The following is a 2,821-nucleotide window of genomic DNA, read 5'->3' as shown; positions in this document are numbered from 1 at the left end:
AATAGTGAGAGTCCAGCTCATAGTGGATCTAACATAATAGCGAGAGTCCAGTCCATAGTGGATCTAACATAATAGTGAGAGTCCAGTCCATAGTGGATCTAACATAATAGCGAGAGTCCAGTCCATAGTGGATCTAACATAATAGCGAGAGTCCAATCCATAGTGGATCTGACATAATAGTGAGAGTCCAGTCCATGGTGGATATAACATAATAGTGAGAGTCCAGTCCATAGTGGATCTAACATAATAGTGAGAGTCCAGTCCATAGTGGATCTAACATAGTAGCAAGAGTCCAGTCCATAGTGAATCTGACATAATAGCGAGAGTCCAGTCCATAGTGGACTTAACATAATAGTGAGAGTCCAGTCCATAGTGGATCTAACATAATAGTGAGAGTCCAGTCCATAGTGGATCTAACATAGTAGCAAGAGTCCAGTCCATAGTGAATCTGACATAATAGCGAGAGTCCAGTCCATAGTGGACTTAACATAATAGTGAGAGTCCAGTCCATAGTGGATCTAACATAATAGCGAGAGTCCAGTCCATAGTGGATCCGACATAATAGTGAGAGTCCAGTCCATATTGGATCCAACATAATAGTGAGAGTCCAGTCCATAGTGGATCTAACATAATAGCAAGAGTCCAGTCCATAGTGGATCTAACATAATAGTGTGAAAGTCCAGTCCGTAGCGGATCTAACATAATAGTGAGAGTCCAGTCCATAGTGGATCTAACATAATAGCAAGAGTCCAGTCCATAGTGGATCTAACATAATAGTGTGAAAGTCCAGTCCGTAGCGGATCTAACATAATAGTGAGAGTCCAGTCCATAGTGGCCCTAACATAATAGTGAGAGTCCAGCCCATAGTGGATCTAACATAATAGCGAGAGTCCAGCCCATAGTGGATCTAACATAATAGCGAGAGTCCAGTCCATAGTGGATCTAACATAATAGTGAGAGTCCAGTCCATAGTGGATCTAACATAATAGTGTGAAAGTCCAGTCCGTAGCGGATCTAACATAATAGTGAGAGTCCAGTCCATAGTGGATCTAACATAATAGCAAGAGTCCAGTCCATAGTGGATCTAACATAATAGTGTGAAAGTCCAGTCCGTAGCGGATCTAACATAATAGTGAGAGTCCAGTCCATAGTGGCCCTAACATAATAGTGAGAGTCCAGCCCATAGTGGATCTAACATAATAGCGAGAGTCCAGCCCATAGTGGATCTAACATAATAGCGAGAGTCCAGTCCATAGTGGATCTAACATAATAGTGAGAGTCCAGTCCATGGTGGATCTAACATAATAGTGAGAGTCCAGTCCATAGTGGATCTAACATAATAGCGAGAGTCCAGTCCATAGTGGATCTAACATAATAGCGAGAGTCCAATCCATAGTGGATCTAACATTATAGTGTGAGAGTCCAGTTCAGAGTGGATCTAACATACAATAGTGAGAGTCCAGTCCATAGTGGATCTAACATAATAGTGAGAGTCCAGTCCATAGTGGATCTAACATAGTAGCAAGAGTCCAGTCCATAGTGAATCTGACATAATAGCGAGAGTCCAGTCCATAGTGGACTTAACATAATAGTGAGACTCCAGTCCATAGTGGATCTAACATAATAGCGAGAGTCCAGTCCATAGTGGATCTAACATAATAGCGAGAGTCCAGTCCATAGTGGATCTAACATAATAGCGAGAGTCCAGTCCATAGTGGATCTAACATAATAGCGAGAGTCCAGTCCATAGTGGATCTGACATAATAGTGAGAGTTCAGTCCATAGTGGATCTAACATAATAGTGAGAGTTCAGTCCATAGTGGATCTAACATAATAGTGAGAGTCCAGTCCATAGTGGATCTAACATAATAGCGAGAGTCCAGTCCATAGTGGATCCAACATAATAGCGAGAGTCCAGTCCATAGTGGATCTAACATAATAGCGAGAGTCCAGTCCATAGTGGATCTAACATAATAGTGTGAGAGTCCATTCCATAGTGGATCCAACATAATAGCGAGAGTCCAGTCCATAGTGGATCCAACATAATAGTGAGAGTCCAGTCCATAGTGGGGCCAGGAGGAGTACATCCTGATCAGAGACAGGTCAGCAGCATAGAGACGTCCCCAACCGATGCACAAACGACTGGTCCACCCTGGGTCCAGCCAGCACTTCATCCGTGGCCACCGAACCTGTGCCCCCCACCTCCATGAAGGAGAGGGGACAGAAAAGGCAGATCAACTGTTCTAAAAGGGGGGGGTTTATTTAAAGGCTAGAGTATACAAATGAGTTTTAAGATGGGACTTAAATGCTTCTACTGAGGTAGCATCTTTAAACGTGGATGCATTTGCAAAAGTGCAATTTGTTTATATTTATATCTGCACTACAACCAGCTAATGCAACAAAATGTCATTCTTATCTGTGCTGTAAAGTTCAAATTTGAATGACAATAAATGAAGTCTAAAATGTTAAATTTTCGTTTCAAAAATAGAATAGAATAGAAAGTACTTTATTGTACTTTATTTATTAAGCACCACAGTTCGCTCACCCATCTCCGGGTTGGGTGAGCCCACATATGAGGTCCTCTCCAAGGTTTCTCATAGTCATCATTGTCACTGTCACCGACGTCCCACTGGGGTGAGTTTTTCCTTGCCCTTATGTGGGCTCTTCATTTGTTTTACATTATATTTCTTTAACTTTAATTAAATTGGATATTTTAATATAAATTATCCATTTTCCCTATTTCTACTTTTCTAAACAGAGCGATACCTCTTGTTAATATACGATCTTTACCAAATGCGCTCAGGCTCCCACTTCCGCTCAA

Source organism: Nerophis ophidion, linkage group LG15 (genome assembly GCF_033978795.1).
Source record: "Nerophis ophidion isolate RoL-2023_Sa linkage group LG15, RoL_Noph_v1.0, whole genome shotgun sequence".
NCBI classification, from domain to species: Eukaryota; Metazoa; Chordata; class Actinopteri; order Syngnathiformes; family Syngnathidae; genus Nerophis; species Nerophis ophidion.
The sequence above is the reverse complement of the archived record's forward strand: the minus strand, read 5'-3'. Positions refer to the sequence as shown.